General features: G+C 38.1%; 1 protein-coding gene across 7 annotated transcripts in view; it reads left to right on the top strand.

Annotated features, from left to right (window-relative positions):
* The window catches only part of LOC134226114 (uncharacterized), a 78,122-nt gene that overhangs the window by 40,911 nt on the left and 11,885 nt on the right, over window positions 1-25,326 (top strand). The window contains exon 1 of one of the 7 annotated variants that reach the window (XM_062706680.1): window positions 4,211-4,388. The exons of the other annotated variants lie outside the window; for them this stretch is intronic. The gene's annotated coding sequence lies outside the window, so the exon portion shown is untranslated. Of the gene's footprint in view, window positions 1-4,210; window positions 4,389-25,326 lie in introns of those variants that run through there. 7 annotated transcript variants of the gene reach the window in all.

Here is a 25,326-nt window from a genome sequence, read left to right as displayed (position 1 = left end):
CGACGTTGTAATGCTCACTATGGCAAAACGCCATCGTCTACGCGGCCTACTATGAAGCCTACAGCCTCTTCTGGGATGTCTAGTGCATGTTATCTTCGCTTGACGCTCTTCCGTTTAATGGACAACCTGTCGAGTCTGCCGTGTTGTATAAGCTTAGCAATACCCATCCATTACCTCATACGTGGTGATAATGACATCATTTTTCAAATCGTGAATATTATCCAAGTTCTTAAAAATTCGCAGGCCTTAGAACCGTTCCTGTCCACCTCTGGTTTCATTTCGCCTGAGTGCTTTTAAATCAGATTCGTCAGGCTTTGCTCGGGCCTCTGCAGAGTTCTGTAGAGAATCGCTTGCTTTAAAAAAAATTGGTCTTATATTATTTCCTAACTGTCGGATTTATGGAAGTACACAATGCAATGACTGATCAATAAATAGCTTGACGGATTATTGATGCGTCCAAGCCCTTGTCGAACGATAGTAGAGATTAGAAGAATACTATATAGCGTACTAAAAAGTATAATTCAAATATAGTCAAATATACTTATAAAGAAATGCAATGATACAACATCGATTCAAATGGGGGGTTTCCCGGCAACATTAAAAATTGAATTACTTCCGGGCATAGTTCAACGCTGCCCATATATTTTCTGTGGCTCATGATATGGTTAAAGCGTTAACTATGCAGTTTTAGATATTACATAAATTAGTGAATGTTGTTTTCTATCGACGAATATGCCAATAGATTAAATGCAAAAATATTGAAAAAACTTAAAATTATAAAACGTGTGATTATAAGTAAGAAACCATATTTTTGTTTGTCGCGGATTTGTTTTTACAGTCGCGGTTTTCAATTTGCTAGTCGCGGATTTCGCGGATTGGAATTCGAGTAGTTTGTAACAGCACTGCATTTTCAATATCTAACTGCAATCAAACGCTTGTCGGAACCTTGCGTTGAAATGTCACTTCGAGCTGTTATTCTCTGGCGGCCACTCGATGACTTTTCGCTAAGATGCCACCATTTGGAATACATTTTCAGCATTGCCACTGGTGGCGCGGGATCGCTACAGACGCCAGAATTGGAATTAAAGCGTGTTTCAATAAGAGTCTGACTCTGAAATCTCATCGACAATTCCTATGGGGTACTACAAACAAGGTCTTAAGGAGTACCTCCCAATGAAAAGGTGGAGAACCGCTGAAAGACCCTCATGTGACTTCAGCTTTAATATATATGTATTTTTGTAAATTTTGAAAGCTTTGAAAATTTATTATGCAAATGTGCTGCACTTTTGAACAAACGGCTCAAATTTCTTGACACAAGTTTTTTTTCCCTTGGGAAATTCAGGCTATTCCTGCCAGTTCCATTCAAACAAAATATTTCATTCTGAATGTAATTTCTAAGTGGGGAAATTCCACTAAATGTAAAAAAAATCTCACAGTATATATTATATTGGTGCATAGAACAAAGATGATAAATCACAATAGAAATTGTACTTCATATTGTTGAAGATTTTCTCAACAAGAAAAAAAAAGAATCGCAAAATCCACGTTATCTGAATTCCAAATTCCGCAACGTATTACATCAGAATAGGTTAGTGAAACCTTTTCCGGGGACGTCTCCTTGTTATCCAAATCAAGCTTTAAAATTAATTTGTTTCATGTATGGCACGAAGGAAAACGAAGGTGATGGACTTCCGTGTCTATTGTTCAACATTGAGCTAGAAGGTGTCATGCGGTGAGCCGGGGGTAACGGCCGGGGTACGATTTTCAACAGATCCAGTCAATTTATTTGTTTCGCGGATGACATGAACATTGGCCGAATAATGACAAAAATATATGCAAGTTATTTGATATTTTCAATTATACAATGGATATAATGAATATATAGGATATAATAACTATAGTGAACACATTTCTAGATATATTAAATAATGAAATTAACGTCGAATCTTCCTCAGCTAAATTTGACTGAGTCTAAAATTTACTACTTATTTTTCTCAAATAGTACCTACTACAAGTACCTGCGCAATCTCCTTTAGCTTTGAAAAATCGTTTTTAGAATTATATCTTGGTGCACGAGATAGACGACAGCCTCCAAATCGCAAAGCAAAAATCAAAATCTGAGCTATAATGGCTGGACACCGGCTGAGCGGAAATGTAAACAAAACCTCATGCCATCACCTCGTAAAAAACGACCCATAACAGTGCGGTTGTGAAACGATCTAGGCATGTTGCACAACATAGAAAACTGCGGGAAGTTTCCATCAGGATGAAAAAAACAACGTAATGCATATCTTCTGATTTGCCGGTCTGTCGCCGCTGTTGTGAATTCAGTTTGGTTCCAATATGCTGACATTTGAATTCACATCTCCTCGCAGGCTTGGCCAGGAGCAGCAGACAGGTAGATCCTTTTTGCCGAATTCCCACTGCACTTTGTCCTTCGCAGCCATCAGGCGGTCGGTCGTCGGCGGTAGCCAAGCCAACCGGAGGGAAAATTTACGACCTCCATCTTCCATTCCATCCACACACAACACAAGATGATGATGATGGGCATTGGACGAGATCGTACACCAAAAGGGGTCCTTGAGGAACGCGCGCGCGGGTAGCACTACCTAGAGACGGAGAAGTTATGACCCAAAGAAGGAAATATTGCAGACCACTGACTGGTGTCCGTCCGACCCGACTGTTAGATAGCAGCAACAGTAGCGAACGAAAGGGGCGGACAGCTGTGGCTCCTGGGACTGTGGAAAAGTGTGGAAGTTTTACGGTTGCACTAATTGATTATTTGTTTCTGTGGTGGCTGGAGATTTGGGTGCCCTGCGATTGCGAACAAGATAGATGAGAACAGTTTCGTTCTAGCTAGTCTCCCTTCTTCATAATCTTACGTGGCTTATTTAACTTGATATTCTTGTTATCATTTTCACAATATGAAATTTTTACGAAAATTTGCATCATATCAAGATCTTTCAATTTTTTGAACCAGCATAAGTTGAGGAAAAACTCAATCGAAAAGTGCTTGTTACATGGCATTTTTATGTTTGCCTAACAGCTCTTTTGTTCTCTACGTTAGTAACTTCAAAAATCCCATACCCAGTTGTTCAGGAGTCGAACTAACTATACTTCCTTTGCTTTAATTTGTACAATTTCATAAGTTATAGCCAAACACGGAGTACAGATTCTGGCAGGTGTGAATAACATTCACGAAGTTCTTGTTAAGCTTGGTGAACACCTTAGGTGAATTATTTTGTCGCAGAAAGCCATACAGGAGACGCATTCTTAATTAGTTCTAATCGATTTTACATTGATGTTACAATTGGAGGCCATAGCGATATCATTGATTAACATTTTTGCTACATATTGATTGGTATGAAACATTACATTCAAAGAAATGCACTTAATGCTAGACAAAGTTGAAGGAATAACCAAGTGTAACAAATTTTGTTCCAAACCTCATCTTCTAAAACGATTTACAGCAATCTAACTGAATAAAAATGATACTGTTGTTGACGTCACAACGCAGAATAGGGTGAGGGTGACAGTGTTGCATCTCTACCGATTAAATCACCACAAAAAAGCAGGAAAGGACGCACTACTTCGAGAGCACATCATTTCGTTTGGCCGGTTGACTTCGACAGAAGATTCGCTTTTCCATACATTCGGATAACCAGCTCAAACCAACTTACCCCTGTCGATGGGTGGAAAAGCAGCCCCGACAGGGAAGGGGTGACAAATCTTCATCGCTGCAGATTCGCGCGGGTGCAAATATGTACTTTTTTTCCCTAAAAACGCGAAATCGAAAAAATGTAATAAAATCCTTTTAGCCGGAAGCCAGAGAAGAGGGGCACTCAGACACGCGCAAAAATTTCGTTATAAACTTTAGAAAAAGGTTCACCGTTTTTTTTTTTGCAGCCTTTTCTGCCTGCGAGGATATGCGGCTTGCTCTTTCGTTACCCAGCACGACGACGACTTGGGTCGTCCCCGGTCGTTAGTGTGCAAATTTTTGTGTATATGCAAAAATCATCGGATGAGAAGAATCCTTCCAACGTCGTCGTCGCGTTTTCTTACTGCGCAATCGCGTGTCTTTCTAGTCCCGAATCGGGAAGGCGATTTTTTTTATTTTGGAGGTATTTTAATTACTTCTGTCAAAGGCTAAATTACTTTCGAGTAGTCAGTGTCTGCCCTTGGACGTGTGCGTCGTTTTGTAAGATTTAGTGCTCGCTTGGGCAGAACTTAGGATTGACTTAGGACATTGATCTCAATCAGTCTTTCAATTATCAGCTAGATAGCGAGCGATAATTATTCGCGAGGTGATTTTTTTTTATCTGTGAAGAAGGTTCAACATAGTGTGCTTTGCTTCTACAGTCTTGAACGAAGCCACACCGGTGGAAGATGTGAGTGTGATAAAAAAAATTGAATACATTTGTTAAATGAGAGAAAGAGTACGATAAATATGCGACGAAATTGACATTGCTATTTAAGATGAAGGAAGATGAAATTTTCCATTTTATTTAAATTAAAGCGACCATGGGTGAGGAAAAGATTTTCTATTATTTGAAACATTGAAAAGTGGAGGAGATGAAATCAAAATAATTAATGGCGTAGTGATGAATTTACATATAGGGTAATGGTCGATTTGGTCACAAAATACTCTTATAATAATTTCCGTCAAAAAGTTTAAAATGATTTGAAACTTTACAGAAAATGAATTAGTTGAAGATAAATTATGACAAAGTTGAGTGATTCTCTGTTTCGTGACAAAAAGCATCCCACACCCTTACATGCCGGATTCATGAAGAAAACCCCCCAAAAACTCAATCAACATTTGGAGTGATTAACTTCTTATGTCTGTCAGTCTATGTCTATGAATATATAGCAATAAAGAAGGCGCAAATCTATCATCGAATAAAGAAGGATTTGGAATGAAAAAAATCTTCGTCGGCGGTCGCCATTTGTGCATACTAATTATACATTGGCTTGGTATTCTAATGGGCCTATAAGACGAGAACAGAGGCAATGTCAGGAAAACCAGCTGATCCATAGTTGTTTGAATAGAAGGGCATAGAAGTTCATATTAAATACTTGATTTTTTTTCCTTACACTAATTATACTAACCATTATATTCATACACATATGTACCTAGTTAGTACATAAACTTATCAAAAACACTTTCTCTGGGGTCGAACGATTATGATGTATGAAATCCATAGTAATTAACATTTATTTTTAGGTATATTCTTTTTTGTATGTGCAACGTTTAATTTTTAGAAATCAAAAGTTTTTGCTCGAAACTCTATTCAAAATCTGGAGCAGTATCAAAATTTAAAATTATTTAGTGAATGTTATTAACATTCAAAAAGGCACACACGTTAAACCCGTGCATACCGATGAACAAGGTGTGAACCGAAATTCTTTTCCCGTATTGTGGCCACCTTTTCCACCCCGCCGACAATATCTTCCATCGGCAAAAGAAGGTTAAACAAATCTCAATCTTTATTTTATTTCCAACACCCCGGGCTCATTTTTCAATTTCTCTAATGAATTAAAAACTGGAAACGAGGCAAACGAGGAAGCGGGCCGGCTATAACACCCCCCTCGGATCGTCACTCGCCAGTCGTCATCTTGCGGGCCGGGCCGCTGCGCGCTGGCAGTCGTATAGTCTCGAAAGGCGAAGGAGGTGAAGAGCAAGCGAACGCGAACATCGCCACCGCCAAACAGTTCAGCTCAAGGCTCAAAACCAATAAGCGACCGGACCAGACCGCTGCGATGGATGGATGGTGGTCTTCTCTTGTTCTGCATGGCCATTGAACCTCTTCTCCGGGAGTGCCTCCCTTTCACAACAATCCCGTCGGCATATGCCTATAACTGCTTGTTCGGTCACTGTTCGATTTGAATCCATAAACTACGGCGATCACGACTAGTTCTGGCTCATCGATAGCTTCTTTTGAGCTGCTTCGCGCAGGGGTAGTCAAGCAATAAATGTGGTTAAAAGTAAAAAATTAGAATCTCAATTGTATTTTTCTTAGCTTTTGGGGGAAGGAGGGGCAATATATCCTAGCTAAGCAAAGACTGCTTCAATGTCTTAGCTGTAACGATTTCCATGGGTATTTTTACCTCACGCAACAGTTAAACATTATAGCTAGTTGATGCCATTTGCAAATTGTAGAAAATCTCAATTTTATTGATAATATTCACATTTCAAAAAAGTGGTGATATTTCGTTGCCGGAAAACTCGATTGGCAAAACGCCTTCTAGCTGACAGCTCTTTGGGAATAGCGCACCATGCGTCGGCGAATCAGCAAAGTAGTGGAAATGCAAACGCACCCACGAAGCAAATGGCCCAGCTCATAAAATCACTCATATTAGGGTACAAGTTCCGGAATTTATGACAAAAGGTCGAAAGACAAAAGGTCGAAAGGACAAAAGGTCGGAAGACAAAAGGTCGAAAAGACAAAAGGTCGAAAGGACAAAAGGTCGAAAAGACAAAACGTCGAAAGGGACAAAAGGTCGAAAGGACAAAAGGTCGAAAGGCACAAAAGGTCGAAAAGGACAAAAGGTCGAAAAGGACAAAAGGTCGTAAAGGACAAAAGGTCGAAAAGGACAAAAGGTCGAAAGGGACAAAAGGTCGATCAAGAACAAGTTGATAACAAATTGGGTGTATTCCGAAAGAGTTAATGAAATGCATTTAAATTCAAGTAGAAATAACACACTCATCACATCATTCAAAGTTGAAGAATGAGCAATTTTCAAAGAAGGAGTAATTACCATGAAACAATATTATGTAGATATAATTCTGTTTGTGATAGAAAGATTGTTGATTTAGGGAATGAATAAAACTTGTATTGTGAGTTGTCCTATACAGTTGGCAAAAAAGTTGCTCTTTTTTTATTTAAACTATTTTTAGCAATTAAGGTGATTATAGAATGAAGCCAGAAATCGGCCATTTTGTAAACCACGTGCTTTTCCTATATTTTTTTTCTAGAGCACGAGATGATAGAACCCTAACGCGTATGGAGCTGAAATAATGGTAGATCGTTTGCTTAGTTATGCTGAACAATCATAATTTGAGTTTCGGCACTGTCCGAAAACTATTACACCAGATATGGGATTTTAGAAATGTATTTAGATAAACGTGTGCTGAATTTGAAATTCACCACGGGCTTCATTCTAAAATCACCTTAAATAAAATTCATTCAATAAGTGCAAATAATAGATGAAAATATAGGTTTTCTCAATGTCTCTTTGATCTGTCAAAAGGCGCACGCATTGAAAATACACCGGCGTGTAATATACGCCGGTGTATTTGATGTGCGGCGTGCACCATTATGACAGATCGAAGTGACATTTAGAAAACTCAACATCCATCTATTAGTTGTACTCACTGAATGAATTTTATTTATTTGTTAAAAATTGTGAAAAATAAAAGAGCAGAGTTTTTGTTAACTGTGTAGGGCAACTCTGGTGCTAGATTGACTCTCTCCGTTTCAGTTCCTTGTCCATTTCGACCTTTTGATCTTATTGATCTTTAGTTTCTTTCGACCTTTTGTCCCGTTCGACGTTCTGTCCGTTTCGACCTTTTGTCCCGTTCGACGTTTTGTCCTTTCGACCTTTTGTCCCTTTCGACCTTTTGTCCCTTTCGACCTTTTGTCCCTTTCGACCTTTTGTCCTTTTCGACCTTTTGTCCCTCGTTTTATAGTACATTTCTAAGCGTTTGTAGTATATTATTATTACAATTATCAAAGTGTAGCACAATTGAGACAAAATCTTTGGTTTTTATTGATTTTCAATGTGGATCTTTTAACCCACACGTACAATTTTCGTTCAGTCAAATAAGATTCTACAAACAATCATGCGTTCACCGTTCATTTCTCATGGAAATGTGGTGTATTTTGCATCACCTTTAGGCGTTTTGCTCTAGGTCCATTAAATAAAATTTAAATCTGCAAAGTTACAACCAAGTGATGGAATTGAACTAGTTCTATAAAAAGCACACACCCCCCACAGTTATCCTAAGTAACAATTGCAATGCTTCGAAGACTTATGCTAGTTTTATAGAGGTTTTATAATATAAATGCTCATAAGCTTAACTTTTTATTATGGTTCTATATAGTTGTCATTTAATTAGATCCGCAAGAGCACTAGAGAACCGTGTTTTTCGACTTCCCAGTTAAAACCTCGCTTTGTAAGTGCTATAAAGCTCTTGTATTGGTCTTCAGAACTATAAAATGGAACTAACATGAAACCAACGAGTAAGTTATGAGTTGGGTTGGTTTTGGTCAAAACTTACATATGCTGTCAAGCTTGGGAAGGGGCCCTCCTTAGCCGTCCGGTAAGACGCGCGGCTACAAAGCAAGACCATGCTGAGGGTGGCTGGGTTCGATTCCCGGTGCCGGTCTAGGCAATTTTCGGATTGGAAACTGTCTCGACTTCCCTGGGCATAAAAGTATCATCGTGTTAGCCTCATGATATACGAATGCAAAAATGGTAACCTGGCTTAGAAACCTCGCAGTTAATAACTGTGGCTCTGTCCCAGTGTGGGGATGTAATTCTAATAAGAAGAAGAAGAAGAAGAAGAAGAAGTCAAACTTGGTAGATTACTGTATGAAACCCACATATAACCTTTACTCCTGAAGAAGACCTGCATAGGAATATGAAGTTTTGAACTTTTACATTCGATAAATAAACGAATTTCTAATCCAGCACAAATTGTTTGGCCACTAAAGATTTTTTTATTTTGCATTTTTATTTTACTACCAGACTAAGGCCGGAGTGGCCTGTGCAATACATAGAAGTCTTCTCCATTCAGTTCGGTCCATGGATGCACTTCGCCAAACATGCAGTCTGCGGAGGCTCCGCAAATCGTCCTCCACCTGATCGATCCACCTTGCCCGCTGTGCATCTCGCCTTCTTGTTCCCGTTGGATCGTTGTCGAGAACAATTTTCACCGGATTACTGTCCGACATTCAGGCTACGTGCCCGGCCCACCGCAGTCCACCGATTTTTTTTTGTATTAATTTGAGTCGACAAAAAACCTTCCCACTAATTTTATTTCGCTGGAAATCAGAAAAAAATGCTGAATTTTCCTGTGCTGTAAAACCAGCAACCGTTTCGGTAGTTTTTATAATAAAATTTCAAACTTTTACTTAAAATCCAGCATTTTGGAAACGCAGAGCTTTTTCGATGTCAGATGCATCTTTGCAGTGATAGAATTTTTTATAAAATTATCGCCATGATTCTCGCGTATGACATTTAAAAATCAGGATCTCAGGGAACAGTTAAATTTCACACGTCTTTTTTGTCCAATATCCAGCTGGGAACCCTAGTAACATTTTGGTTTTAAGCTAGTTTTATAAGACTCTTGTAGAGTGAATTATGGTAAAAATTAGAACATTGTAAAAATTAAAATGTTACTTGGGAATGCATACAAATTATGTAGTACAGATTTATTTTTTCGCTAAAATGATCAGGAACTTTTCCTTGCCTTTCATCCCGACAATGTGGAAAAAAAACTTTTAAATTATTTGTTAAATATCTTGGCTGTTCATATGCATAGCACATGTTTCGAAATGGACAAATTGATATGAAATTTACGAAAAAGAATCCACGTGTCTTGGAGGGACTCGAACCCTCAACCTCCTACTTTCTAAATAGGCGTGATAACCCCTACACAACAAGACCACTTAAAGGTCACGTTTGCGGAAAACCTGGAGTCGCTGGTCTCAGGTGGTACTTATGACAGAAATGCGTAATGGTGGATGTTGAATTATAACAACACCAAAAAACAAAAATCTTTACACAGTTATTATGCATGTCGACGGGTCCCTTTTTTAACCAATCCAATGAAAGGAAAAGGGATCATTAATATGGAAATTGCATATTTAATATGCAATGATCCATATCTTTCAACATGATTGGATTTTTGATACGGAATATTAAAGGGCATCAAATCTGCAAATCATTTTCACGGAACTGAATTTGATTGTCGCTCCCTGATGTTGAGCGGAGAATAAGCTAGTGACGTTTGGTGCAGTCTTCGTTTTTATAGTTTATATTTTATAGAACACGCAAGTTAGGAAAAAGAAGCGACAAGATTAGTGCTGTATTTCTCTGTTTTGCGATGAAATGAATATATCAAGCTCTATCTGGTAAAAGGGCGAATATCGCAAGAGAAAATTCTCTTCGTCGACTTCCTCTCTTTTAAATAAAAGTGACAAGCAGAAAATTTCTTTGCAGTTTATCACCTCAGACTGCAAGTTCGCATTGTTTTATATCATCCTGAGGTGATAAACCACAAAGAAATCCACTGCTTGTCACTTTTATTAAAAAGAGGGGAAGTCGGCGAAGAGAATCCTCTCTTGCGACATTCGCCCTTATTCCAGATAGAGCTTGATATGTTCAGTAAGATGGAAAATGGAACAGTTCCCCTGTTACAAAAGGAATCGGGAAAGTTTTATATTTATAGTTGAATATCATGGATTTTCTTACTTGGCACACACGCTTTGTAGAACTGTATTGAACATCCTGTACTGTAACATCCTTTAAATACTTAACCATTCTGATACTTCTTATAACAAAACGTAGGTTATTTACTTTACAAATTGTTGAGCACATAGGATCTTTGACAGAAAATTTAAAGAAGAAACTCGCTCCCGGATAATATTTCCAGTGGAATTTGATAAACCGGTAGATATTCTGTCGAATATATTTCTACAGCTTCTTCAGTATTTTTGCTTCAAATAAAGACTAGGAAAACTCCAGGGAAGAGCTCTTTTCCAATCTCGAGGGTTTCGAAAGAAAAATAATAAAGGATCTCCAGAATAAAATAGGGAGAATATTTTTCTATTCTAATATTCCGAAGGGATCTGCCCTAAACAAATTTCCAAAGAAACCTGTCGAGGAGCACTCAGATATATTTCTGGTGGAACATTTTAATAAACATCGAAAGAAAATCTGGTGTATTCTCCATGAATAATTTGTAATACAAGAATTAACTTGAGGAAACTGGTATTAAACGAACTTTTGTAGTACAATTTCATTATATGATTATTTTTGATAAGGAATGATTTTTTTTTTTATTTTCTGAATTATATCATCTTATTACTATAGAATAACTCCTTAAATCACTGAGAAAATACTTCTGGCAAACTTTTTATGAAATGACTTAAAAATTTAAAAACAATTTAATTTTTGGGTTTTCCTCAGTGCAATATTTTAACATGTCATAACAAGGTTTATTTATGTTTTTTCAAAATGTTGCTTGAAGCTAATGAAAATTATTCAGGATCTCAGGAGCAGTACTGAGATTTTCATTCAGAGAGGTCACGTGAAATTTACATTTTACTCTCTCCCGCTTTCATAGAAAACATAAACAATGAAAGGAATTCCACCAAATTTGCACGGATTTTTATTTTATGAAAGCGCATCAAACTATTGTATACAAGCTGTTTCTTCTTCAAAAATGTTACTTCTAAATCGAAAATCAAGAACAATATAATCATTTTATCAATAAGTCATTGTTATTTGCACAGATCTATTAAAGCTATTTAGAAATTTAGATTTCAAAACAAAGCAACATTCCTATCAAGACTGTAATGTGTCATTGAATTTTACTTTTTCTGTCCCAAATTAAGGTGACTTACGACTTAAGAAATGGCTGCCACAATGGCTGTGCCTGCCCTCACCTCGTGTTTTTGCTCGCACAAATGTAAATTTATATATAATATATCTATAAGCACGTCTGAAAACATTTTTCGTGTATGCTGCAAGTGAGCGAAGGCGGAAAAAGGCTTTTCACTTTTTCCTGTCGTTTACTTTTAGAGTTATGTGCAAGCGCTATGTAATTTTTAAATTGGATTCCAACGGGATCCACCTTAATAAAATATATCGAGAGACAAAATATAAGCATCAAATGCCAAGTGAAAAAAATAGGCTTATCAGATTACGCCATTTATGATAATAAACACCATAATAAAGAGTAATTTGATGCCAATGTCTGTACATTTAATTTTCTTTCGCATATTCAACACGATAATTTTTAAAATAAATGGCGTAATCTGATTAGGCTATAAAGGACATTTTAGTCCCGACAGACACAGCAAAAAAATAAAATGAAAATTAAACGACATGTAAAACAATATCTAATGTAACTTTATTGGATGAAATTACAACTGTGGTGTAAATTTTAATTTATATTTATTCAAATTTCAATAAAATCTGCTTTATTTTCAAACGATCGTGTAGTTTTAAATTGATTTAGATTCAGAAATCACAGCGCGTTCGTTTATTTTTATGCTCCTAATATGTGCACAAAATTCTGACTGTGAAGACTTTCTAATAAATTTGAAAATCGTAAATTTTAAAATAGAATTATAATTGTCAGCGAAAATACCTGTTGGGTACCTCAAGCAATGCCAAAGCCTTGAGGGGTAGCACTTAACAAAAAGGTTGAGAATCGCTGTCTAGCTGTTTAAAATGCTATAGCCAGTTAGGGCCAGTTCAGGAGTAACGGTTTTGTAGAGGCGTATTTTATGCATTTCAAGTTTTATTCAAAAAATGTCGCTGATTTGAAAAAAAAAATCATAATAAAAATATCTTGCATATACATTTAGGGTGGCTCAAATTAATATGGGAAAAAAAATTATTTTTTTTTATGGGCTCTTGTTCGTGGGCCCTTCTTAGCCGTGCGGTAAGACGCGCGGCTACAAAGCAAGACCATGCTGAGGGTGGCTGGGTTCGATTCCCGGTGCCGGTCTAGACAATTTTCGGATTGGAAATTGTATCGACTTCCCTGGGCATAAAAGTATCATCGTGTTAGCCTCATGATATACGAAAGCAAAAATGGTAACTTGGCTTAGAAACCTCGCAGTTAATAACTGTGAAAGTGCTTAATGAATACTAAGCTGCAAAGCGGCTCTGTCCCAGTGTGGGGATGTAATGCCAATAAGAAGAAGGAAGAAGAAGCCCTCTTATTCGGTTCTATTTGATGCCCTGATGCTCTGGACAAAATTTCAACCAAATCGGTCAACGTTTGGGCGGTCCTAAACTCGTTCGAAGTTTATATGCAAAAATGTATGCTGAAACATCCAAAAACAGTGAATTTCAGTTGGACGGCACTACTTACGATAAGGAACTATGATACTCATTCAGATCTTGAAGAATTTAATACAGAATGTTATGCAGAAAACCGCGAGAAGATTAGAGTTTGCCCGGCTAAGTTATTAGCATTTCTCTGGAGTGGGGTTTGAGCAAATTTCGTTTCTTTTACCTTTGAAAAGAAATAAATTCACCCCTACAACACTCCAGTAAAATGCTAACATCTTTGCCTAATAAACTCTAATCTTCTCGCGGTTTTCAGCATAACATTCTGTATTAAATTCTACAAGAACTGAATGAGTAACATGGTTCTTGATCGTAAATTGTGCCGCCCAACTGCAAATATCTGTTTTTGGATGTTTCTGCATACATTTTTGCATATAAACTTCCAACGAGTTTAACTCTGCGCAAACGTTGACCAATTTGGCTGGAATTTTGTCCAGCGCATCAGGGCATAAAATAAAACCGAATAAGAGGGCGGCCTATCAAAAAAAATTGAAAATTTGTTTTTTGAGCCACCCTAATATACATTGTTTCCACTATTTAATTGGAGAAAATGATTACCCTGATAAGTGTCTAAAATATCAATGCATTATTTAAGTAATCAAAAATAGTATTTGTCGAAATTGCTTCAACACAAATTGAATATGACAATTAATTAAACATTTTAAAATACTAAATAATACAAATTAACGAAGCGCATTGATGCAAACTATTAATTTTCATAGTTTCACCAGAAAAAATCATGGCATATCTTTGAGCATGTATAGATCGCCAAAAAGCAGATGTAAACTATGACTTTTCATTCGACATTACGGATTGTTATTCCACAGGCTGTTTCTTATCCTTTTTGGTTCTGATTGAAATCCATGCATTGCATAGATATTGTTTTTGCCATAAAAAAATAAACAAATAATTAACATGAGCGTTTACAGCTGCTCATTTATTAGCTTATAGGTTGTATCGACATCATAAAGTGGTCTTATCATGATTGTATCTTGGTTCACAAAACCACCAAGTCTTGAGCAGGTTTTATGTAGCATGTTTTATGTGTGACTTGAAGTGTATTATTGTATTATAAAATCGTTGCTCCTGAACTGGAACGCATATTAGGTTTGAATGATTGCAATAAAACTAGGCCAACTGGCCGTGACATGGTTATATAGCGATCTACAAGAGGATGTGAGAACTAGGAAGTCTGAATAGGAGGCGTAGGCTCTGAAGTACGCTATAAAACTCTGATACAACCTCGATTGGAACGCTTAACGATGTTCTCAACATTCAATTATTTCTATAACGCCACAAAATCAACCAACTCTAGATTTTCATACATTAGGATTAAGGATTAAGCTTTCCATCCGCTATATGATATCCAATTTTTAATGGTTTTGATTATAAGAACATTAATGTGAAAGTTCATGGCAAATAACCATTTTATGGAACACTTTGTGTTCAAGATGGCGGGAAATGCAAACATGCAGGCCCGTTTTATGCAAATATTAGTTACAAACTCGTTCGTACTGCCAATGCAATTGCTGCAACATACAGTTACTTTTTTCGTTAAATATCTTGGCTGCACATATGCACAGCTCATGTTTCAAAATGGACAAATTGATAAAAAAAAATTGCGAAACATAATCCACGTGTTTTAAAGGGACTCGAACCCTCAACCTCCTGCTCTGTAGATAGGCTTGATAACCGCTACACAACAAGACCGTTTAAAGGTCCCGTTTGCGGAAAAGTAATCAGAGTCCGAGTACCAACCTCCACCGACTGCGGTTAGCTTTTTTTTTTGCATTTTTTATGCTTGATCTGCTCAACCGTCACATGTGCTTTACTGTTGTATATCCACAGTCAAGCAAGCCCACATTGTTTATTATCGAGAACTTCATACACTATGCCCCCAGCAACGGGCTGGGCGGATTTGTATAGAGTGTGAATCAATCATTCTCTGCTATGCCAAAGACTTGCTTGGCTAAAGCATTTGATGAGTGTGACTGTTCTACGCAGCATTCGCGTGTGCGCAAACGATTTTCTCGCCAAAAGTTGCATTTGACAGAGGACAAATCTTAGTTGATCACTATTGAATCTGATAACGATCAACCGTTGCGTTTAGAAGTTCTTAAGAAAATAGTACATCAAACTATATTAGCGTATAAGTAGGTGTCTTGGCTAAATGCGAGAAAGGCAGTATCATTACTCGGTGATTAAGTTGGGTTTTTGTTAAATATCTTGGCAACGCATATGCACAGCTCATGTTTCGAAATGGACAAATTCATATGAAATTTTAGAAAAAGTATCCACGTGTCCCTCTTCCCTTAGTCTTCCCTTGCTTCTCGGGCCGACTTACACATTTTCTTGGCTCAGATGAACTTGAACTTTTCTTGGCTCAGATGAGTAGTCAATAAAACTCTTGAAATTGTTAGGGCCTCCTTTCCTTCTTCAAGACTATTTGAATAGTGACAATATAAACCAAGCGGTGTCCATCTTCTCCTGTATCCCTTTAAGGAATACTTTCACAGAACATGATACTTAGTCAGTAGCTGTGAACAGTTAGATCCCCCAATTTAGGGACTATATTCTAAATGCCGTGCACTATGTCGGACGGAAAAAATGCAGTAGCTGAGATCTTGCAGAATAGTTGATGCAATATCTGTGTAGAAGAAATGAGGCCGGCTCTGAGAATCTGCCAAAGCGCGATCGACTGAGGGAGTTTCGCTGGGTTTCATACTTCGGATGGCTGCTCCCATTTTCAAAAATGATGGATCTTCGGAGTTGACACGGGTAATGCGTCGCGCTTCTAGTGGATCATTCCAATATGTTGATGATTCGTCGGACATCAAAACTTAAAGACACCAAATCGATTTACACATTTATCTAATCCCCAGTGTTCATTATTTGGTCATTTAACTGCTTCAATAAATGTGTAGGTTCCTACTTTCTAAGTAATCACCGCCGATTTGTCTAAAGAAGCTAAGTCTGGCGGGAGGAGAAAAAGTCATGTCGTTGTGGTATGTCCTATTGCTGCGGTAGTGTTAAAATAGCTTATTCTGGGTATATTGCTTAAACTCTTCTTATTAAACACTATAGAACACCTTTTGTTTGACGAAATTTCATTTAAAATTATCGTCTTTAAAGTCTAAATAGATCTCATCTTTATTTTGCAATTAATGTCGTCGATCAGTCCAAAATATACAATTTATTATGATAAACCAAGGCTTCAACCATCAGAAATTAGTTTTAACCAACAGCAACCCCTGCGTGCCTAGATGAGGTTGAAGCCATCAGTCGAAGTTGTTCCCTATTCCATCGCTGGATGGACGCGATTGACAAGATAAAGGCACGCACCTTCGTTATTGCCTTGCCTCTTTATCCTCTTCCACCTAGATTCGATTGCGATCAACTTAGCATTTTGTATTAACCCTTCCCCGCTCACGACTTTTCCGAAATTAGTGGAAAATGGAAGATTTTAATTGTAAATCAATAGTTACTTGATTAATTTTAATCAATTTCATTAATGTGGCACAAAATTGAATATATGATCACTAAGCAGTCTAACGAAACCGGGACCTGCCAAATATATTACTTCATGTTTTGCTGAAACAATTCGATGAAAGTTGCAAAATTGGATGATGCTCTACAGACAGTATCATGGGCGAGAGAGGGTTAAGGTGACCATCCTCACCATGCCATGCCCAATCTTACCCGTTAGGTGCCGGTTATCGCGAAGGGATCACTAATCGCGAACGTTTGTGTTTTCTTTCCACGATACCGTTTAGTGCTGGTTAGAGTCAGATATGTGTGTTTAGCCAATCTCTTCGGTATCGTACCTATTACCCAGGTGTGCGGTCAGGGCAATAAGTGCCTTTCGTGAATCGTTGATATCGTCCCCCCGCGCTGAAAGGAATTATTTCAATTTGAGGGACCTACTTTCGGAGCGCAGAACGTTTTGGTGAAAGCGAATAGGAAATTTATTTGAATGTTTGCTTCAGAACAGCTTCTTGATATTACCTTGGCAAGCACCCAAAATTAAAACAAATGGATGTATAGGGTTCTCCTTATGAGAAGTACGCGTTGAATTAAACTATCGAACAACGTACTACCGTAAATCAATGTTGTAGGTACGTACCTGAAAAACAAACAGTATGAACATTGTCTGAGTTTAATATTGTATGGCAGAAACAATAAATCTAATTGTGGATGTTATTGTCTAATTGTGAGCAAGGCATTACTGCTAGGTGACGTAATGTTCGAAATAAAACTTTATTTTCCAAGAGATGGAATTAATGTGCAATATACGAAATAAAATAGCAAAATATTGGGTTACAAACAAGCGTTTTACACAATTCTCCCCTAGAACTAATCAAATCATCATCATCTCACGAAGAACAGTCCAGTTTCCAATCCATCATACAAGATCGCTGCCCTCAACACATTCGTTCGATTCGAAATTCCATTTCGTCAAGCTTGTTTCCCAAGTACGCTCATTAGCCATGGTAACCTATCATAAAGCTTCATGTTCCCTCTTACGGGCTATACCTACCAATGTATAACGAGCTTGCCAGCAGGTCCACATTGAAAGGCGTTAATTAATCCACCTCTATTCAATCAAACAGATATTTTCCGCTAGGCTAACGTGTAATTTTAGCGCTTGTTAATGAGATGCGATGATACAGAGAACCTCCTCGACTGTAGGTACTTGCTGCCGTTGCTGACGAGCTTGGTGCGTTGCATGGAGAAGCATGGTGATGATGGTGAAGAACGAAAGAAATGTTTTCGGGATCTTTTTGCGTCGTTTTTCTTCTCACCCATCATTAATTTCGATTCAACAACATCGCCCACAGAAAACAAGCGACTAACTTGATTAACGTTAGTGTTTTGGCCGATGCGTTAAAGAATTTACCCACGAAAGTGGACAGTGAAATGTCAGCTGCATAAATGATCTTTTCACACATACCGTTTCGACTCAAAACATGACTCATAATTCAAACACTGGGTTTTTAGCGCCGTACGAAGGTTCAAGATATAAACGAATTCAGGATCATATGAATATAGACTGTTCTAGAAGTTTTATGCATATTTGGTTTTTTAAATATTTCTAACTTTTTTCTAAATTTTTGGCTACCGCATCCGGGGGTGACTATGGGTATGGGAGGTGAGAATGGGTTATCGCTCTCACCGGCAGTCTTGAGGTCGTAGAGCAAAATCGTTCAAAAACCGAAGGAGAATTAGAGTCATTTGAAATTCACAGGGTGCCGCTCTGATCGTCAATCTAATGCCGAGCGCTCGTTATTTCACTTATTTAGCATGTTTTTAGCTTTATTTAATCAGTTTTGGCCTATGACTCGGATTCTTAATGAACCCCAACATATATCAAAAGCCAAAAGTAATTTGATTTTGCCACCCTGGTTTCAATTTATTATTATTAAACTAGATAAAGTTTTGCACTTTTTCAAGGTTTTCTAACCTTCGCAACATATTTGAAACCACTTCTAGACGACAAGTCTAACATTTATATACACTTCCAATGGAAATTCGACTGATCTAATAACTCTACGTTTTCTACTAGGTGATTTAAAAAAAGGCACCGTGAAAATGGTCAATTTGTGCAAAGCAATTTTCTGACCCAAAATGGAAGCTAGATATTTTCTAAATTTGAAGCAAAATATTCAGAAAAATTATATCACGTTTATTAAATGGATATTATCTATTGGGATGCATCGAATTTTTCATGGAACATTACATGCATTTTAATTTGCCGACTAGTTTTTAGTGTGCTTATAATTTCTAGAGCAGTCTATAGAACAACGTAAATAAGGTTAAAAATTCGGGATATGGGTCATGTTTGGGATTTGCATCAAAACGGTAATCTATATATCCTGTTCTTCTTCTTCTATATCTTCTTCTATATACATAAAAATGAATTTCTGTCTGTCTGAACCTTATAGACTCAGAAACTACTGAACCGATCGGCGTGAAAATTTGTAAGCTAAGATTTTTGGGGCCAGGAAAGGTTCTTAAGATGGATCGAGACCCTGCCTGCTTTGGAAAGGGGGGCTCCCATACAAATGAAATTCCAATTTCTTCATAACTCGAGAATTAATTAAGCAAATGGAACCAAATCTTGTATGTGGAGGTTTTGGAAGGGAAGATATGTTTCTGTGATGGTTTGAAACTCTTTCCCTTCTGGAAAGGGGGGGCCCTAATACAAATGTAACAAAAATGTCTGCATAACTCGAGAACCAATCAGAGAACAAATCAATTTTAGGCGAAATGAAGTTCGTCGGTTCTGCTAGTACATAAATGAAAATGAATTTCTGTCTGTCTGACCCTTATAGAATCGGAAACTACTGAACCGATCTGCGTGAAAATTTGTATGCAGGGGTTTTTGGAGCCAAAGAAGGTTCTTACGATGGTTCGAGACCCCTTTACGCTCTAGAAGGGGGGGGAGGGATCACATACAGATGAAACATAAATTTCTGCATAGCTCGAGAACTAATCAGGTAAATGGAATCAAATTTGGCATGTGGAGATTTTGAAGGCAAGAAATGTTTCAATGATGGTTCAAGACCCCTCCCATACAAATAAAGCACATATTTCTGCATAACTCTAGAACTAAGCAAGCGAATGCAACCCAATTTGACAGAAATTTTGACGTTTGCTCTTCCAAATGAAATTGAATCGCAGAGCAAACGTTAAAAAATTTAAATTGTGAATACAAACTGTGCTAACTAATTAATTTTGGATGAGACGAAGTTCGGCGGGTCAGCTAGGGTCCAACAAAATGCTTCGTAAGTTTGAGAAAATCATACCCGAGAGTAAAACTATTTTCGATAATTATTCCCGGTGGCAGTCTTAATTCCATCATATATTCGGAACCCAATAAGTAAATATACTTTGCCAATACTCAACCAATATGCCAATACTGTCTGCAATACTGAAATCTGGTCCGCAAGAGGTTCTAGTTTTTTCCCCAAATGATTAATTGACGATCTTTGATTTTATATACACAACAATAATTTTAGAAACATATTTCTAAAAAAAGGAAGCTTCGCTAGAGTTTTTCCTGCTTTATTTCATGGGCAGTTCTGTCACCAATATACGTACCGAGAATGTGCAGCGTCAACCGGGCAAGTAAAGATTGTGTGTTATTTGTTCCCTAGCCACGAGACAGTGAAGTTGATGGATCGTGAACTTCTAGAACGCGTCGTTTCTTTCGAAATAAGCGTCCCAGACAACCACAAATCGCATAAGATTGCCCGAAGAAAATCATTTACCGATGCGAATTTCATCAAAATCGCATTATAGTGCGAAACTTATCAGTTTAATTATTGTCTATCCGGAACAAATTGAGAACGCTTTTTATACCGAAGTTGGATTTTTCTCCAGATACAGGCAACTTTCCCAACTTCGGAAGTAGTGCGCTGGATTCGCCTAAAGATGCGCTAAACAACGCATCAGTTAGTTTGACAGATAAAACTTCGGAAGAAAGTTCGGTTCGGAAGTCCCGACTTCCGAGTTCTAAGTTGGTGCTACGCCGACAATACAAACTTTTCTGCGCAGTAGGCTATTTTACGAGTTCATTCTAGCTTCATTTGTTGACATCGCAAACAATCCCAAATTAAATTAGATTATCGGTCAAACAAGGTTTATTATCACAAACTACATCGCAATAAATAACAAAATAACTCGCTTGTTGATCGTTCAAATCGCATATATGTACTATCATATAACGTCGTATAAGAAATATACGTATATCTCCTCCCCTTTTGAACGTAAAAAGCGGTTTTGCGACTGATAAGCGAAAATCGCATAAAAAACGACTTAATCAAAAATCGATTTTTACGGGTTCCACGTTTTCCCGGATACTTTTGATAGACTGCGTTAAAAAAAAAAACTTGGCTAAAAATCCGCGTAAATTCCGAAATCCAGTTAGAACGTAAAAACAACCCGTGTAAAAAGCGTGACGGAATGAGGTCCGCGACGTTAGGCATAATTTACATTTGGCATAACAGACGTTAGGCATAATTCTGCCTTCTTTATATAATGGGCTGTTCTTTGAACTATTTTATGCCTAAGATCCTTTATGCGTTACGTCTATTATGCCCAACGTACTTATGGCTAACGGGGTATACCCATGAAATGTGGTTTCGCTTATCAAGTTTGAGTGAAAGTTGTTTTCGTCTTTATGTCTTGAAGTAGCGTCGTAAAATGAAATATTTAGTCGCTTTCCAAGGCCTGGACATTACCATCCCGCTTAAAGCAAAGAATGACGAATTAATTTTTCTCACCATATCCTACATTGACCATCGCTAGTCAGAATTGTTTTTTTTTAATATATATTTGTTTATATGTTTTTTCAACACCAGGACTGTCATTCAAATCGGCATTTCTACTGTTTGTACTGTTTTTTCTACCCACGACTTGAAACGTAGATGCGCCTCTGGAAGGGACCATCGACTCATGGGAATATCGAGATGTAGAATAAAAAATCGTTGGAAAGTTGTCTTAGTAACCCAGAAAATAGTTTTTTAATATGACATAATTTGCTTCCATGAGTCGATATCGAGTCATAGAACATCGACTCATGGAGGTTTGACTGTATCTGCATTCATTTGAATCTTCAATGCATTGCAGCCATCTCTATGAGAACATTTTGTTTTCGGTTTTGAACTTTCTTTTTTCCAGGAGGAAAAGAACATTGTTTTGACAATGACTCTAAAACGCTATGGCTAATTTTTAACAGCGAAGGTGTTAAGAGGTCAAGCCTAGCTCATTGGAGTCAAGCTAGTGTGATTCGCCGATGACGTAATGATGACCGTTTGAGGAGAGTTCTTCGAGGAGGCCGAATTGACTGCAATCCATCCAGTAAAGCGCTGGCTGCGGGCAAGCGTTTCGGTTTTAATAATGCGATACGGAGGTTCAAACTTGCAAACTGCAACGTCTGAAAGCTGGAGTGCACGCATATTCTGAAATAACTAAAAGTCGTCAGCACATACCGCACGGTATCTCGCGAGGTATCATGTGTACTCGCGAGCAGGATGACCATCAAACTGGTGATCAAGGAAGATGCGGAGATCAAGAGCACCTGTAATGCCCGGGAGAATAACAAGGCAGCAACCAACGGTAGACAAATAACAGAGGGAGTAGTACAACTCGACCAAGAGCAGGTGAACCTATCGCCTAATTCCAAGCATTGATTAACAACAGACCCCATGAAAGGTTCATCTTTAACCTGACCCAATTCATAACAGGTCGCTGATGCTACAGATAATTACCTGGACGGGTTCGGACATGCAGCTCCCCCGCCAGTCCTCACGTTTCAGAAACGACTGAGCATTTTCTGTTCGCATATCCCCGGTTTGACGCAGAGAAGAGTGCGGAATGAACATTACCATCGATAACATCGTCGGAATAATGGGCCAGAACACAGGACAGTGAAGCACGGCGGCAAGACTGACGACCGGTGGCGGAGGAGCGACTGAGCTGACTGCTCAAGGGCATTGGAAATCCGTTATAGAAGTAGTTCGTCACGTGTAAACATACTGTTCTCGATTCGTCGGAGCACCATCCACTCGGAATCTTTGAATTTACTACGGCACTCGAGCGGTCACCTGTGGAGGCAGTTGCTGGGGAACTTCCCGTCAGAGTAAGATCGATCTGCCACCGGGGACTATCCGAATGGTTTAGGGTCATTTGGCTGAACGCAATTTGGCCGAATAGTCGAAATATGTAGCCTTATTGAGTGTGTGAAGTGAGAAATGAGATGTTGGAAGTGAGAAATGAATAGTGAAAAATGAGAACTGAGAAGTGAGAAATGAGATGTTCAAAATGAGTAGCGAGAAATGCAGAAGCAAGGGATGAGATGTGCGAAATGATAATTAGGAAGTGAGATGCAAGAAGTGAGTTGTGAGATATGAGACAGAAGGAAAAAAGAAGAAGGAAGGAGTAAAAAGGAAGAAAGAAGGAGTAAGAAAGAAGAAGAAAGAAGGGAGAATAGAAGATGGACGAATAAAAAATAAAAAAAGATAGCAGGGAGTAGACAAAATGTAGAAAAAAAAGGGAGAATAAAACAATATTGACTTCAGTTCAATCAAAGTTGATAAAGGGGGGTCCCGTAGCGTACTTGGCTACACGTTCGCCTTATAAGCGAATGGTTATGGGTTCGATTCCCAGCCCCTCCACCAAACTCTCGTCAGCCGCTGGATGCGCAGCCCATGCGGTAGCGTTTTAGGAGACGCGCTTATCGTCATGGCTACCTGTTGACGACTGACACTTGTTCTTCTCGGAGGCATTCCTCCAACGTACCCGGATAAAATGGCAATCGAACCATGCAACGATCATTGAATATTGCGAGAAAAGAGAAAAATTCTAATTTTGCGGAGCAAAGAAGAAGAAGCAGACTGAGTGTCGGAAACTTCAAAATGGCATGCACTGTACGAAAAGTGTTGATATTTCTTGATATCAAGAATATTCGAGAAATCTAAAATGTTTCAAAATCACATAAATATATGACAAAATGCCTTTGAAGTACCATAAAACTTGTTTAAAAAATATAGCGGCATGTAACACTCGTTTAAAGTTGCATATTCTCGTTGAATTTAATAATCAACATTCACACCGAAAAAATAAACCAAAAATTTTTACCGTGCAACAAGTGATTTGACGTTTGCGGAACAGCTTTCCGACAGTCGACCGTCGGACCCCGGTTCGAATTTTTCAATCTTCTCGCAATACACGACATGGATAAACGGACACAATGGGCTCACGATGAGATGGACTGGCAACGACAACAATAATGACAATGGAAATCTAAAAATAGATTCTGTGTGGATTTTGCAAAGCAGAATACCACAGTAGATCTCGGCACAGTAGCGGTTAAGTAACACAGAGTGCCTAATACAAATAAATAAAGGAATAAAAAAAGTTGATTCAATTCAATCAAAGTTAATTGCCTACATTCCGGGGATTAAACCACCCGACTTGGACATAAATTTAAAATGTTCTGCAAACTCATATGTGAATACCTATGTATATTATGTGGAAGATTTTTATTCGAAAATGTATTGGAGGTAACCAATTTCCCTTCGATGGGACTCGAACCCACGACCCTCAGTACGCTAAACAGGTGCTTTAACCAACTAAGCTACGAATGACCTCCGTCGGCCTTTTCGTAACTTAGCATTTATTATTATTTATTATTTGGTTATGGAGCATTTTATTCCTAAGGAGCATTTTTCTTATTTTTTGGTTGAATAGGGTTACCAAGCAAAACAATCAGCAATAAACTCTAGGGGCTATACAATTATGCATAAGATTCTAATTTATGATAGCCAATTTCAAGGTACCTTTTGAACTATTTTATAATAATTCTTTTGTCAATATACTGCGCAATTATCATTAATTACATAGCAAATCTTTGCTTTTTTAAGGAGCATTTTTAATTGTTTACGGTACATTTTTTTCGTTTTTACGGTACGCTTTTCGAATGTTTACGGAGCATTTTATATATTTCAAGGTAATTTGTTAGATAATTTAAGGAAAAATGATCACTTTTTTAAGGAGCATTTTTCAATTTTTTAAGGTCAATTTCATCTGTTTAATTGGACATTTTTTGGGCTGCCGCATCTAAATTACTGGTGGAACGACACTCTTGCTAATCTTCATGCTGCCTATCTCAGAACCAGGAGACGCTATCAGGGATCCAGCAACACCAGCGGAAATGTGTCCGCATAAGCTGAAGATCATTGTGGACGGTCTATTCTCGCAGTATAGTTTTACGACGTGGCTGCCAACGCCGTACGAAGATGAAGACCTAGTGACCGCTGCAGGTATACAAGTCTCCAATGACGTGTTGTCATTAGTGGCAAAAGGTATGAAGATGAAGAAAGCTTCGGGTCCGGATAGAATTCTAAGCGTGGCTCTAAAACTTGCGATAGTGGCGTTTTCTTACTTGTTCTGGATGGTGTTGCAGAAATGCTTAGTGGATGGCTACTTTCCGGATAAGTGGAAGATCCAAAAATTGGTGTTGCTGGCAAAACCAGGAAAACCGTAGGGGAATCCAGCATCGTATAGGCCCATATACTTTCTGGAAAGCTTCTGAAAAGGATTATCATTAATAGGCTGACGCAGTTTACGGAGGGTGAGATCGGCTTATCGTAGAAACAGCTCGGATTCCGAAAAGGCAGATCGACGGTGGATGCAATTGAGGCGGTCGTTGAAGTTGCAGAGAAAGCATCC

This window comes from Armigeres subalbatus, chromosome 3 (genome assembly GCF_024139115.2).
Source record: "Armigeres subalbatus isolate Guangzhou_Male chromosome 3, GZ_Asu_2, whole genome shotgun sequence".
In the NCBI taxonomy this organism is placed as follows: Eukaryota; Metazoa; Arthropoda; class Insecta; order Diptera; family Culicidae; genus Armigeres; species Armigeres subalbatus.
This window is presented reverse-complemented; position numbering and strand designations above follow the sequence as displayed.